Source organism: Lycium barbarum, chromosome 1, assembly GCF_019175385.1.
Source record: "Lycium barbarum isolate Lr01 chromosome 1, ASM1917538v2, whole genome shotgun sequence".
In the NCBI taxonomy this organism is placed as follows: domain Eukaryota; kingdom Viridiplantae; phylum Streptophyta; class Magnoliopsida; order Solanales; family Solanaceae; genus Lycium; species Lycium barbarum.
The window spans coordinates 51,702,310-51,717,532 of NC_083337.1; the positions used below are offsets into that span (position 1 = coordinate 51,702,310).

At 45.1% G+C, this 15,223-nt stretch overlaps 1 non-coding gene across 1 annotated transcript; it reads left to right on the top strand.

Moving 5' to 3' along the window:
• Positions 1–3,853: 3,853 nt before the first annotated feature.
• On the top strand, positions 3,854–3,959 carry LOC132619245 (small nucleolar RNA R71). Its single transcript, XR_009574630.1, has one exon. It is a non-coding gene; the product is annotated as a small nucleolar RNA R71 (small nucleolar RNA).
• The last annotated feature ends 11,264 nt before the right edge of the window (positions 3,960–15,223 follow it).

The following is a 15,223-nucleotide window of genomic DNA, read 5'->3' on the forward strand; positions in this document are numbered from 1 at the left end:
GCTTCGCCCGTCGATATGTCATTATGTTTCATATTACGGGCCATATATGACGATAGACTTTACTTAAAAAAAAAAAAGGAACAACTCACTATGTATTTTATTCTTAATTGATTCAAGAGTTTACATATGTATTAAGAGTCAGCGGGTTCGCTCAGCTCCAGATATGGGGTCGGGTGCCCATCACACCCTTGTACAGTCGGGGTGTGACAGTAAAGCACCTACCACCTCAAACGGACCAGACCATCTAGATTTAAGCTTACCCGGTAGCAACTTCAGCCGAGAGTTAAACAGCAATACAGAGTCACCCTTGTAGAACTCTCGCTTCAGAATCTTCTTATCATGGTATTGCTTCATTCTTTCTTTATAAAGGGCTGCACTCTCATATGCCTTGTACCGAAATTCATCCATCTCATTTAATTGAAACAACCGCAGCTTGGTTGCTTCCTCCCAATCCATATTCAGTTTCTTCAGCGCCCACATAGCTTTGTGTTCAAGTTCAACCGGCAAGTGACAAGCTTTCCCGAATACAAGCTTGAAGGGTGAAGTCCCAATTGGAGTCTTGAAAGCAGTCCGGTATGCCCATAGAGCATCATCGAGCTTGCGGGCCCAATCAATTTTATTGGCATTCACTGTTTTTGCTAGAATACTTTTGATCTCCCTATTGGACACTTCGACCTGTCCACTTGTCTGAGAGTGATAGGGCGTTGCCACCCTATGCTTTACACCATATTTCTCCATCAGTCCCGCGAACGCTTTATTGCAAAAGTGGGATCCACCATCGCTGATTAGCGCCCTCGGAGTACCAAATCGAGTAAATATGTTTTTTTTAAGGAACCCCATAACACTCTTGGCCTCATTATTGGGTAAAGCCACCTCTTCTACCCATTGTGACACATAGTCCACAGCTACCAAGATGTATTTCATGCCACCAGAACTCACAAAAGGTCCCATAAAGTCAATCCCCCAGACATCGAACACTTCCACCTCCATAACAAAATTCATAGGCATCTCTTGCCTTCTGCCGATATTCCCTTGCCTTTGACATTGATCACAGGACCGCACCAAAAGATTAGCATCATGAAAAATAGTCGGCCAGTAATAGCCACACTCAAGTACCTTGGATGCAGTCCGGTTTCCGCTATGATGACCCCCAACAGGAGAGTCATGGCATGCCTTTAGAATTGCCATCACTTCACTTTCCGAAACACAACGCCGAATGATGTTATCAGTGCATGTTCGGAACAAATAAGGCTCGTCCCAATAGTACTGCCGAGCATCCCGCAAGAATTTCTTCTTTTGGTAAGTTTTGATATCACGGGAACTATACCTGTTACCAAATAATTGGCAATATCAGCATACCACGGTGCTACCTCCATCGACACAGCAAACACCCTTTCATCTGGAAAAGCATCATCGATATCAAGCTCATCAGAAGGTCTCCCAGCTTCTTCAAGCCGAGAGAGATGGTCAGCCACCTGGTTTTCAGTGCCCTTTCGGTCTTTTACCTCGAAGTCAAACTCTTGCAGCAATAGCACCCATCTGATCAGTCGTGGCTTTGCTTCCTTCTTTGCCATGAGGTATCTCAAGGATGCATGATCAGTATAAACCACAACTTTGGACCCTAACAAGTAGGCCCGACATTTCTCGAAGGCAAACACAATGGCAAGCAGCTCTTGCTCCGTCACTGTGTAATTCATCTGTGCAGCATTCAGCGTTCTGCTAGCATAATCGATCGGGTGCATAATTTTATTGTGCCTCTGCCCAAGCACAGCACCTATTGCAAAACCACTAGCATCACACATCAGTTCAAATGGTAGGGACCAGTCAGGAGCAACGATAATAGGAGCAGTAGTGAGACGCTCTTTTAACTCTTCAAATGCCTTCTGGCACTTCTCATCAAACACAAATTTAGCCTCTTTTTCAAGAAGCTTGCACAATGGATTGGCAACTTTTGAGAAATCTTTGATGAAGCGCCTGTAGAACTCAGCATGTCCCAAGAAACTTCGGACACCTTTGACTAAGATAGGTGGAGGAAGTTTTGAAATCACATCAATTTTTTCTTGATCGACCTCGATTCCCTTTTCAGAGATTTTATGACCGAGGACGATTCCTTCCTTCACCATAACATGGCACTTCTCCCAGTTTAGCACCAGATTGGCCTCCTCACACCGTTTTAGCACTTGACCCAGATGGGCAAGACAATCTTCAAACGACTCACCTACCACAGAAAAATCATCCATGAACACCTCCAAGAAATCCTCTACCATGTCAAAGAAGATTGACATCATGCACCTCTGAAAAGTGGCTGGTGTATTACACAAACCAAACGGCATCCGACTGAACGCAAACGTCCTATAAGGACAAGTAAAGGTGGTCTTCTCCTGATCCTCCAAGGCGATGTTGATCTGATTGTAGCCCGAATAACCATCAAGGAAACAATAGTAAGAACGCCCAATAGAAGCGCGAGCAAAATCATGGTGCCCAATAGAACAAGGAATGGTGAACGCCCCAGGATCTCCCTTTTTCTGCACAGTTGTAGTTGAAATGATGGAACTCACAGTGTGAGTAAGACTCACGGTGTCCTGCTGCACCGTTTTCTTCTTGGTCAGCAAATCCTTCAAATATTTCGCAAAACCCGGCATCTCCTTGACAGCTTCCAAGAAGGGAAAATTCAGAGATAACTGCTTCAGCTGATCATAAAACTTCTCAAACTTAGCATCTTCCTGCTTCTTTACCAACCTCTGAGGAAAGGGAGGTTTAGATTTGAAAAGCTGTGTCAAAGGGCGGAGAGCCCCTTTTACAGCCTGCTTGCTCGTGTCATCAGCTTCCCTAATCATCTCTGGAATATCAGCAACCTTTCTGTCAGTAGGAATCTCATAAGTAATAATGGGTGCTTCCGACTGCACCCCATTCTCTTCTTCTATTGGCTCAAGATCAATCACCTTCTCAGCAGCTCCCTGTATTGTTTTACCACTTCTAGTAGTAATGGCAAACACATTGTTCAAACCGCCTCCCCCATTCTTCGGATTTTGGATGGTGTCACTTGGAAGTCCTCCCTTTTTAGGAGGGTGCTGCTCTAGAAATATCCCTCATATGTGACTCAAGCTTCTGAATAGCCGCTGTATGAGAACCCACTATTTCTGTCAGCCCAGATAAAGTCCTTTCAGACTTCGATTGATTTGCCAGAATCTTCTCAAGCATTGCTTCAACTTTCGAACTACCCTGCTCTGATGACTGCCCTTTCGGTGGTCTATAAGGATTGAAACTCTTGTTCCCAAAATTGTTGTTGTTGTTGTAGCTCCCTTGGTTCGCACCACCATAATTATTGTTGTAGTTCCCAGAGTTGTTGTAAGCACCTTGACCTTGCTGAGGTCTCCACCGATTTTGATTTTGATAGCCACCTTGGTAATTCTGTCTTTGATAACCCCCTTGAGAGTTATTAACATAATTTGCATCTTTAACCTGCATAGGTGGCCCATCAAGGAACGGACCATCTTGAGCATGGTACATCCCTTTTGGCAAAACTACATCATCCTCACAAACATTTACTTTTTTGATTTGAGATTCATCGAACTTCTTCGTCAGCAAAGAAATATTTGTTGCAAGTTCTGCCAATGTTTGTTGGGTATCCTGATTCTCCTTCACTATATTCTGGAGCATAGCACTACCATACGGTACCACATCAGCATTGTTTGAGTGCCAAGCCTAATTATGAGTTGTCAGCTTATTGAGTATGGTGGTCACTCGTCGAAAGGTCTTGTTCATAAAACACCCATCAGCTGCGTTGTTAGCTACTGACTGTGTCACTGGATCTAACCCTCGGTAGAACTTCTCCATCAATATATTTTCCGGAAAACCATGATTCGGGCTCTTCTGCAGATACTCTTTGAACCTCTCCCAGGCTTCATATAGTTGTTCCCCCGGGCGCTGCTTGAATTCATATATCTTGTCGCGAATCTCAACCTTCTTGCTAGGGGGGGTACCACTTTGTAAGAAAAACATTTACCATCTCTGCCCATGAAGTAATCGAATTTCGGGGCAGCTTCTCGAACCATGTTCTTGCCTCTCCAGCTAAGGAATACTTGAATAACCTCAACCGAATAGCATCTTGTGGAACATTGTTCTGGATGTGATTAGCACACACATCCACAAAATTCTGTAAATGACGTTGAGGGTCATTCTCGGTAGAGTTCCAAAAGTACCCCTCAAGTTTCAGCAGCTGGTAAAAAGATGAGTCAATTTTCACAGTAGCCGCTCCAACTCGAGGTTGAACAATAGCAGATGCATAGTCCTCCTGTTGAACGAGTTCAGCAAAAATATTCTCATCATCAGATTCATCCGCTTGATTGTTCAACCGATTCACCTGATTACCCGCACGCTGATTTTGCTGATTTTGATTCATGTTCACCTGGTTTACACAGAGTAGCAAACAAGGTGTGATGGAATAAGCAAAAGACTTTAATCAAAGCAAACACTATTTAGTAATTTCAAAATCGTATTCCCCGGCAGCGGCGCCAAAATTTGATACGCTCAAATTACACCTATTAATGGTATAACGCGGACGTTGTCAAATATAGTAACCCAACAAGGTTGGGGTCGAATCCCACAGGGAATATGGTGTGAAAAGGTTACTAAAATCGTAGATGCTAAGTTCTAGGTCTAATGTTGTTACACCTCGAAAAATTTCCCGTTGGTACGCAAGTGAACGAACTAATGATGTGTGCGAGGAGTGTGAGTGTATAAATTTTCATGATCAATGTGCGTAAATGGACGAGAATGATTAGAATGAAAAGTCGAGAAATGAGAAAAATTGAAAGTTGGCAAAACTGCCCAGTGGTCGTATAGTGCAAAATACGGACCGTAAAGTGAAATACGGTCCGTAAACCTAGCTCGTAAACCACCATCTTCTCAGCTTCACTTTCTGGTTCTGTTATCCTTTAACACGACCATGGAATACGGCCCGTATTGTAGAATACAGACCGTAAACTTCAATTTACGACCTGGTTCTGCACTTCAACTGTGTTTGTGCCGAATCTGTTCCTTTACCTAAAAAACACTAAAAAAAACACATAAAATCACATAGGCTTGCTTAAAAACAAGTAAAACTTATAGTAAAAAAGCATCGATTGTGTCATAAAATCACGCCATATCAACCAACTTCCACGGGAATAAGGGCTTCAGCCCCGTAGACCAACGAGAAAGGAGTTTCCCTCGTGCTTGATTTCGATGTGGTTCTACAAGCCCATAATACCTCAGATAATAATTCTCTCCAATGATGCTTCGATGCTTCAAGTCTTTTCCTCAAATTTTGGATTATCGTCTTGTTCGTGGATTCCTCCTGTGCGTTCGCACACAGGTGATACGGAGTTGATACAATTTTATTGATCTTCATCCTTTCGAGGAAATTGTTGACTTTGCCACCCATGAACTTGGGTCCGTTATCACAAGTTATCTCAGCAGGGATGTCGAAACGACAGATGATGTGGTCCCATATGAAGTCGATAACTTCCTTCTCTCTGATTTTTTCAAAGGCCTGCGCTTCAACCCATTTGGAGAAATAATCAGTCATAAACAAAATAAAACGGGCTTTACCTGGTGCCCATGGTAGCGGACCGACAGTGTCCATTCCCCACTTCATGAAAGGCCAGGGTGACACCACCGAATGCAACAACTCCCCGGGCTGATGAATCATCGGAGCATGTCTCTGACACCCGTCGCATTTTCGAACAAAATTCCTTGAGTCTTCCTCCATCCGGTTCCAATAATAACCGGCCCTGATAATCTTTCAGACCAGAGCATCAGCACCGGAGTGATTGTCGCAGGTTCCTTCGTGCACCTCTCTCATCACATATTCTGTCTCTCCGGGACCCAAACACTTAGCCAGGGGCCCGAAGAAAAAGCGTCGATACAATTGTCCGTCTACCAAGCAGAAATGCGCAGCTTTGGTCCTTAAAGATCGTGATTCTTTTGGGTCATTCGGGAGCTTCCCATCACGCAAGTAGTCGATGTACTTATTGCGCCAATCCCAAGTTAAACCCATGGTGTTTATTTCGGCATGTCCGTTTTCTATCGCCGTGTTCAACAAGTGCACCATAGTCCCGAGGATCCCAAATTTGCCAATGTATCGGCTTAGCCATCTTTGCATAATTCCACTGAGAATTTTAGCCTTGTTCAAGTTTTTAACTTGCTTCATTCGCAGAGTGTGGTGTTGGTTAACGAAGTCTTCGTCCGTGCCCAGCAAGAGGTAGACGATCTCAAGGGCCAACTGGATGCCCAGGGTAGGGAAACGGAGAAATATTTGCACCTTCTTCTGGAAAAGAAGGAGGAGTTGAACCAAGCAGTTGCTCTTTCCAACCTCCGACCCAAGCTCGATGCGACAAAGGCCGAAAACCAACAGTTAAAGGGTGAGCTGGCCGCGATGGCCGAATATAATCGGAGCCTTGAAGCGGACAAGATAGGCTTTAGTCGAGACAACACTCGCCTCTCTTCAAAACTCGGCGAGCTCGAAACCGCCGTTTCTCAACTCCGGGAGGAGTTAGACACTGCCAAGTCCGAGGCATCAAGCATGGCCAAGAGGCATCGGCTGCTCGAATCTGAAAGTGTCCGGGATAAAGAGCGTATGTGGGTGCTCGAGGAGAAAGCGGAGAAAAGGGGCCAAATATGCGATGCTCTGAGAACCGAGCTCCGGGATACGGCCGATGCTCATGACGCCCTCAAGGCCGAGTTCGAGTCAGCCATCCAAATGCAGAATGTCCTCGGAGAGGCTCGGGATGCTCTGGCGGCAAAGTTAGCCCAGGCCGAGGCCGATTTGAATGAGGATTTGAAGAGCGTGGAGGCTGCCGAGGCTCACGCTACCATTGCCGCTGAATACGAGAAATGGAAATCTCGTAGGATCACCCTCGAGCAAGCCGAGCACGGCTTTACGGATCTTCCGGCCCTGATTCTTGAGGCTAGAAGAGTTGAGGAAGAGGCCAAGGGTGCCCTCGGGTCTGAGTCTGACGACTCCGAGCGGACAGTGTCCGAAGCCTCCGGATCCAGTCATGCCGGATAGATTAGGGCCTTTATTTGGCCTTTTTGTTTTTTCTTTTTTCCTTTGTAAGAGTCCCTGATGTAAAATCCTTCGTATGAATATAACATGTGTTTTCCTTGACTCTTTGCCTTTGTTCTAATGTTTGTTGTGATTTCCAACCGAATTGTCGATCTGCCTTAAAGAATCATTATTGCTGACTATGCCTGAATATCGGCTTCTTACTTCATCCGGTGCATTTTGTCCGAGAATCTATTGAGTTTTTTCCCGTGGGACTTATCTTAAGCTTCGTGAATTCGAACGTCTCTGAATCACGACGGGCATTTTTAGGGCCGGAATTTCTCGGCTATTTTTATCTTTTAGGGCCGGTATATTTCGGACACCTAAGTCTCAGCCTTAGCCGGTTTTTGATGTAAAAGTCCCTGTTTGTAGGGTTAACAATTTTGGCTCGGTTCGCTATGACCTTGTTGCCTTTGTCGAATTTCGACCGTAGCGCCCGGTATCGGGTATATGAATGAAGTGGTGCCGAAATACGGCAGTAATCGTCGAGGTAGAGTGCTTTACTTGTAAGACATCTCGAGATAATGTTATCCAAACTTTCGATAACTTTTGTATTGCAAGTATTTATATACATGAGAATGAACTTGAACGTTTTCCTCCTGCCTTTGCCGTAGCAAATACTAAATGGACACGATTCATTCTGATCGTTTGGTCCTTACATCGGAACCTAGTGCAGAAGGTCCGGTTCTTTGTTTTGCCGTAGCAAATATTGCGGGGACACGATTCATTTTGATCGTTTGGTCCTTACATCGGAATCTAATATTTCAGGTCCGATTTTGTTTGAGTGCTCCTCCGATTTCCACTAACCGGGGCAAACTTCGAAGTGGGTATTATAGTCCCCTAGCGCTTATCCGAGCTGCAAGGTCAGGTGAGTGCTATTGAGTCCCCACTCGCATTGTGCGACCCCGAGTAACACGTTGTACTTGTTGACTCATTAAAAACCTTGTCGGAAAACCTATTTTGGGACAAAACCGCACTAAGGAAAAGACTGCAACACGTGTTTTCAGATTTAGACTCTTTTCTTTGCCCGGTACTCGGCTTCCTGCAAAAAGGAAAGGTCAAAATAGAAAAACATGGGGAGTTCATACCTTAGCAGTAGTATCTTTTCAGATGAGCCACATTCCAATTATTGTGCAACCGTTGCCCGTCCATGGCTCCAGCTGCTATGATCATTTACCCGTTACCTCGGTTACCTTGTACGGTCCTTCCCAGTTCGGACCCAGTTTTCCTTCGTTGGGATTCTTGGTGTTCAAGGTAACTTTTCGAAGAACCAAGTCCCCAACTTGGAAATGAAGAAAATTGGCTCTCCGATTGTAGTACCATTCCACCCTCTGTTTCTGGGCCGCAATACGAACTAACGCGTTTTCGTGAAATTCATCTGTGAGGTCGAACTTTACGGCCATGGCCTCCTCGTTTGATTCCTCGGTCGTATATCGGAACTGGAGGGTCGGTTCACCAACTTCCACGGGAATAAGAGCTTCAGCCCAGTAGACCAACGAGAAAGGAGTTTCCCCCGTGCTTGATTTCGATGTGTTTCTGTAAGCCCATAATACCTCCGGTAATATTTCTCTACAATGATGCTTCGATGCTTCAAGTCTTTTCCTCAGATTTTGGATTATCGTCTTGTTCGTGGATTTCGCCTGTCCGTTCGCACACAGGTGATACGGAGTTGATACAATTATCTTGATCTTCATCCCTTCGAGGAAATTGTTGAGTTTTCCACCCACGAACTGGGGTCCGTTATCACAAGTTATCTCAGCAGGGATGCTGAAACGATAGATGATGTAGTCCCATATGAAGTCAATGACTTCCTTCTCTCTGATTTTTTCAAAGGTCTGCGCTTCAACCCATTTGGAGAAATAATCAGTCATAAACAAAATAAAACGGGCTTTACCTGGTGCCCATGGTAGCGGATCGACTATGTCCATTCCCCACTTCATGAAAGGCCAGGGTGACACCACCGAATGCAACAACTCCCTGGGCTGATGAATCATTGGAGCATGTCTCTGACACCCGTCGCATTTTCGGACAAAATTCCTTGAGTCTTCCTCCATCCGGTTCTAATAATAACCGGCCCTGATAATCTTTCGGACCAGAGCATCAACACCGAAGTGATTGCCGCAGGTTCCTTCGTGCACCTCTCTCATCACATATTCTGTCTCTCCGGGACCCAAACACTTAGCCAGGGGCCCGAAGAAAGAGCGTCGATACAATTTTCCGTCTACCAAGCAGAAACGCGCAGCTTTGGTCCTTAAAGATCGTGATTCTTTTGGGTCATTCAGGAGCTTCCCATCACGCAAGTAGTCGATGTACTTGTTGCGCCAATCCCAAGTTAAACCCATGGTGTTTATTTCGGCATGTCCGTTTTCTATCGCCATGTTCAACAAGTGCACCGTAGTCCCGGGGTTGATTTCTTCCCCTTGGACCGAGGATCCCAAATTTTCCAATGTATCGGCTTCGCTATTCTGCTCCCTAGGTATGTGCTGCATGGTCCACTCTTTTAATCGATGTAGTATCACTTGGATTTTTCAAGATACCTCTGCATCCGTTCGTCCTTGACCTCGAAGACACCGTTCACCTGGTTTACGACCAAGAGCGAGTCGCACTTTTCCTCGATTATTTCGGCACCCATACTTCGGGCCAATTCCAAACCTGCAACCATAGCCTCATACTCGGCTTCATTGTTAGTCAATTTAGCAGTTCTAATAGACTGTCGAACGGCGTCCCCGGCCGGGGTTCTAAGGACGATTCCTAGCCCGGAACCTTTGGGGTCGAGGCCCCGTCCGTATGTAGCGACCAAATACCCGAGGCCTTCCCGAGGTCAGCAGAAGTTCTTTCTTGACCTCGGGGATCATAGCCGGGGTGAAATCTGCCACAAAGTCGGCCAAAATCTGGGACTTGAGGGTCGTTCGAGGTTTGTACTCGATATCATACCCGCTAATCTCGACGGCCCACTTAGTTAGTCTACCCGATAATTTCAGTTTATGCATGATGTTTTTCAGGGGGTAAGTAGTTACTACACATATTGGATGGCATTGAAAATAGGGCTTGAGCTTTCTAGAAGCACTTACCAGTGCCAATGCCAATTTTTCCAAGTGGGGATAACGGGTCTCCGCATCCCCCAAAGTTCTACTTACGTAATAGATAGGGAATTGTGTACCTGATTCTTCTCGGACCAAAACTCCACTTACCGCTACTTCGGAGACAGCAAGGTAGAGAAAAAGCGGCTCATCCGCCTTCGGTGTGTGCAGCAGCGGGGGGCTAGACAAGTATTTCTTCAATTCTTGTAAAGATTTTTGGCACTCCGATGTCCAGGCGAAGTCATTCTTCTTCCTTAGTAAGGAGAAAAAACGATGACTCTTGTCCGAGGACCTCGATATGAAGCAACTCAACGCCGCTATCCTTCCGGTGAGCCTCTGTACTCCTTTGACGTTATTCACCACCTCGATATCCTCGATGGCCTTGATCTTGTCCGGGTTGATTTTGATCCCCTGATTTGACACCATGAAACCCAGAAATTTGCCGGACCTTACCCCGAAGGCGCATTTTTCTAGGTTGAGCTTTATGTTATACTTGTAGAGCACGTCGAAGGTTTCCTGCAAATGTTTTAAATGGTCCTCTGTTTCCAAGGACTTGACTACTGTGTTGTCAATATAAACTTCTATTGTTATCCCTATTTGTTCTTCGAACATCTCATTAACTAGGCGTTGATAAGTTGCACCAGCGTTTTTTAATCCAAAAGGCATGACATTATAACAGTAAGTCCCATACCGGGTAATGAAGGATGTTTTCTCTTGATCCTCCGGGTGCATCCGAATTTGGTTATACCCGGAGTAAGCATCGAAAAAACTTAACATCTCATGCCCGGCCGTCGCATCGATCATTCTATCGATGTGAGCCAGCGGAAATGAATCCTTCGGGCATGCTTTATTTAAATCCTTGTAATCAACACACATTCGAAATTTATTACCTTTCTTAGGCACCACTACCACGTTAGCTAGCCAATCCGGGTACTTTACCTCCCGGATAGAACCTATTTTTAAAAGCTTTGTTACCCCGTGCCCAGGTATACCTTTCTGTCCGGTAGGTACTCGAACAAGATGATCTGCTCCAGCTCCTCTACAGTCGATTTGGTTGCATCCGAGTCATCCGGCATGACAAATGATCTGGGTACATCGAAATCATCCTCTTCGTTCCCCGGGTCCAACCCTGTGTGCTTTGATTGCTATTTGGTGTCCTCTCCTTTGGTTAGATCTTCTTCCTTTTGAACCGATTCTTTGGGCCGAGGCGTTGCTTCCTCGACTGCGAACATCTCCCTTGCAGCGGGTTGTTCACCTCGGATGGTTTTTATCCCTTCCGAGGTTGGGAATTTCAGCAGCTGATACAACGTTGAGGGCACGGCCCTCATGCTATGTATCCAAGGTCTACCCAGCAATGCATTATACTTCATATCCCCTTCAATTACATAGAACACCGTTTGCTGGATAGTGCCATCGATGTTCATAGGCAACGAGATCTCCCCCTTTGTGGTTTCGCTCGCCATGTTGAACCCGCTGAGTACCCGGGCTATCGGCACAATCTGATCGAGCAGCCCTAGCTGTTCGACCACTCTCCACCGGATGATGTTGGCCGAGCTACCTGGGTCAATCAAAATACGTTTAACCTGAGTTTTAAAGATAAGTACAGAAATTACCAATGCATCATTGTGCGGTGGAATGATGCCCTCTGCATCCTCTTTGCTGAAAGAGATAGAGCCCTCGGGTAAATAATCCCGATTGCGCTTTTCGCGAACAACAGAAACCTTGGCCCGTTTCATCACCGGCCCTCGAGGGGCATCGGTACCTCCAACTATCATGTTGATTATATGCTGGGGTTCCACTGGCTCGGCCCTTCGGTGAGCCTCCCTTTCCTTGTAGTGACTTTTAGCTCGTTCACTCAGCAATTCTCGGAGGTGACCATTCTTCAGTAACCGGGCTACCTTCTCTCTTAGCTGGCGACAATCCTCGGTTCTGTGACCTTGGGTTCCATGGTACTCACACACCATGCTCGGGTCCCGTTGGCCCGGATCCGACCTTAGAGGTCTTGGCCATCTTACATCCGGGACACGACCAATAGCCGAGACGAGGCCCGAGGTACTGACGTTGAAGTTGTACTCTGATATCTTTGGTAAGTCCTTGTTGCCGGTAGAGCTTCCGGCATCGCTCCTGAATGAGAGACCCCGACTGTTCGACGGGCGCTCGACCCGTTTATTACCCCGACCGGAGAAACGTCTTGGGCTAACCCTCGATTTCTCCGGCCTCAAGCTTTGCTTCTCCGAATGGGAGTATGGCCGATAACTTTCCCTCGACGATTCAGCCTTCGTTCCGTAACCCTCCCTTGGTTTCTCAAAACTTTTATCCACATTTATTGGCCCCGGGGGAAGCTCGAATTGATCATCCTCCACCCGAATCTTCGACTCGTATCGGTTATGGACATCATCCCATGTCACAGCCTCGTACTCCAACAAGCTTTCCTTTAATTTGAACGAAGCCGTTGAGCTCTAAACATTGATCCCCTTTGTGAAAGCTTGTGCAGCCCATTCTTCTGGAACCGGGGGGAGTTCCATCCGTTCCCTTTGGAATCGATTGATGAATTCACGCAGTAACTCGTCGTCTCTTTGGGTTATACGGAAAATGCCAGCCTTACGGGCCTGCACCTTTTTAGCACCGGCGTGAGCTTTGATGAAGGCATCGGCGAGCATTTCCAAAGAGGTGATCGAATGCTCAGGTAGATGGTCGTACCATGTCAATGCTCCTTTTGACAAAGTTTCCCCGAACGTTTTCAGCAATACCGATTCAATTTCGTCCTCCTCCATATCATTGCCTTTTATGGCGCATATGTATGAGGTCACGTGTTCGTGTGGGTCCGTTGTGCCGTCATACTTCTGGATATCCGGCATTTTAAACCTCTTCGGGATTAATTTCGGGGCCGCACTCGGAGGAAAAGGCCTTTGGACGTACCTCTTCGAATCCGGCCCTTTCAGTAAAGGCGGAGCCCCCGGGATCTGATCCACCCAAGAGTTGTATGTTTCGACCCTCTTTTCGGTCGAGTCTACCCGCTTTGCCAAAGTTTCGAGCATTTTTAGAACCTCGGTGGAGGAGCCAGCTCTGGATCCATTGCTCTCAATAACCCGTGCCTCATCCCTTCTGGGTTCAACAACACCGCTCGTCTTCTCCGGGGTCGTTGTATCCCCTCGGGTTTGCAACTGGGCAATTGCGACCCCTTGTTCGGCAATCGCTGCTCTCTGTTCCTGCAACATTTCAAAGATTAAACGTAAGTCAATATTATCATTAGGTGTACCCGGTTCTTTCCGGCCCTGTGCCCGGGACAAAGTAACAGAATTGTGGGTATTTAGAGGATCAGTGGTCGGTAAGGTGGTATTCTCCTGGTCCACGGCGTTTTGACGGTTGAGGCCCTCCCTCGAATTAACGGGGTTAGGGTCAGCAAGGTTTAGCAATCCTCGTGGCCCGCTGCCTTCGTTTTCGGCCACGATCTCGTTGTTGTTGATATGATCAGATTGTCCACTGTCAGCCATTTAGTCCCTTTTTTTCAGAGATGAACAGAAGGTGTTTTTTGATTTAGATGGGTAAGGTAGAGATCAAGATAAAAGACCACTATTATCCTAGCCCCACGGTGGGCGCCAAACTGTTTACCTCGGATTTGGATAATCAATTAAAATTGTAGGTGAGGTATAGGGTATGTGGTTATATCTTGAACTTATTTGATAGAGAGAAGAAATATATGAATATGCTATAAAGGAGCAACTGATGATCAATGGTTTGCTATAGGCTCGTGTATCTACTAATACATAAGCGTTATTTGAATTAAGAAACGCAAGAAATAAGCACAACAAATATGGACCGAATCTAATGTTTGAGAGGGAGATTTATATATATATGGACCAAATGATGCAGGAAACCTTCAACAGTGTTGGCATGCCATGTGGCAAAGGTCGCGGAGGGGAGGAGATGGTAGTGGTGGAAGAAGAAGGGGAAGAGAGGGATAAATGGGTTGGAGTGGTGAGGCGGCATGCCATGTGGTGTCCATCTCACCGAGTTGTCAGTGTCACGTCATATTTCATGTCCACCACGGACAATTTCAACGGAGGAGGGGTATATTTGGACCCAAAGTATAACGAGGGGTATATTTAACCCTTTTTTTATAGTACAGGGGCATATTTGACCCTTTTTCGTTCTTTTAATGGTTTTTAAATACTCTGTTGAGGTCTACATAGAGTTTGAAGCTGTACAATTAGTGCCATTTGTTCCCATCTCGTTTTGGAGTATTTATTTTACACTAAGGGGTCGTTTGGTTGGGGAATTAATTATTTCGGGAGTAATTATCTCGGGATTGTTATCCCATTCTTTCACAAGGATAAAAATAACACTATGATTCAAGGATTAAATATACCTTGCTTTTATCCTAATCAAACGTGAGATAAATTCATCTAAAATTTAATTCTGAAATTAATTATCCCTTATCTCTCGTATCAAACGAGCCCTAAAATCACTTTCTTTATACCCAGTTGAATGTGGTGCTTCGTGTTGGAAAAATAAATCCATATCTCAAAAAGAAGTATTCATAAAAAGGATTCCCCTCACTTAATAGACTTTCCTAATGAGATATCATCAGATATTCTTACTCATATTAACCAAGTTATGGAGTAAGAAATGGAAAGTTGTGAACTACCGGGATGTTAAATCACTGAAGTATAAAAAAAGTCTTATTCCCACTAAAATAAACGCAATCAAAGGTAAGGGAACTGAATGTTAAATTTTTTGATGTCTAGTTTCATTCCTTAATTCCCTATTAATGAGCCTTTACTATGTTAATTACTTTTTACCTATTCTAACTTTATTACTCCCTTCATTCAAAATAAATGAATTTTTGGGCTATGGCACATTCATTTAAAAAAAAATAACTAATGACATAAATCAAAGGGTTAATTTGTCTAAATTATGCTATGTCTTTTCCTAAACTTTTCTTAAAGATTAAAATAATGAGTGTTGGGATTTGGACAAACTTTTAAAAAGAAGAATAATTTTGAAAAAAATCAATTAATAACCTCTTGATCTTTGAAAAAAATACTTATTTTGG